Genomic DNA, 538 nt, shown 5'->3' with positions numbered 1-538 from the left:
TTCAGGATAGCCTTGTTTGGGACGAGAAAGTCGAGTCCCAAAATCCCATCCAAATCCTCTAATTGTGCAATAACCATTGTTTTCTTATCGTAGGTATGCTCGGCGATTTCTAGATGGACGGCAGTCTCTCCAGGACTATCCATTGCTTTGCCGTTCGCCATCTTCAGATCTCTATTTCTTGTTATCAGCTGTAGCCCGGTACTTGCTTTGATGTCGTTAAACCTATATTCATTTATCAGCGTCGTACTTGATCCGTTGTCTCCTAAAAATGTCATGTCCCATCCCTCTACTTTCACAGGTATTACCCACGCGGGATGACATTGCAGTGGTGCTACTGAGATAATAGGTATCGGTGTGGCTTCAGCCTTGCCTGAACTATTTTCTGTATCATCGCTTTCTTCTATCTTGCCCTTCTGAGAGAGTGTGAAACCAGTAGATCGTGGTGTAGCTCCCTCAGTCGGCTTACTATGGAACAGGCTACCGACTCTATTCCTATCCCGTTCTAGTTTAACTGCCGCTCACTCATCTCGGCAACTCT

Source organism: Priapulus caudatus, unplaced genomic scaffold (assembly GCF_000485595.1).
Source record: "Priapulus caudatus unplaced genomic scaffold, Priapulus_caudatus-5.0.1 Scaffold1409, whole genome shotgun sequence".
NCBI classification, from domain to species: domain Eukaryota; kingdom Metazoa; phylum Priapulida; class Priapulimorpha; order Priapulimorphida; family Priapulidae; genus Priapulus; species Priapulus caudatus.
The sequence above is the reverse complement of the archived record's forward strand: the minus strand, read 5'-3'. Positions refer to the sequence as shown.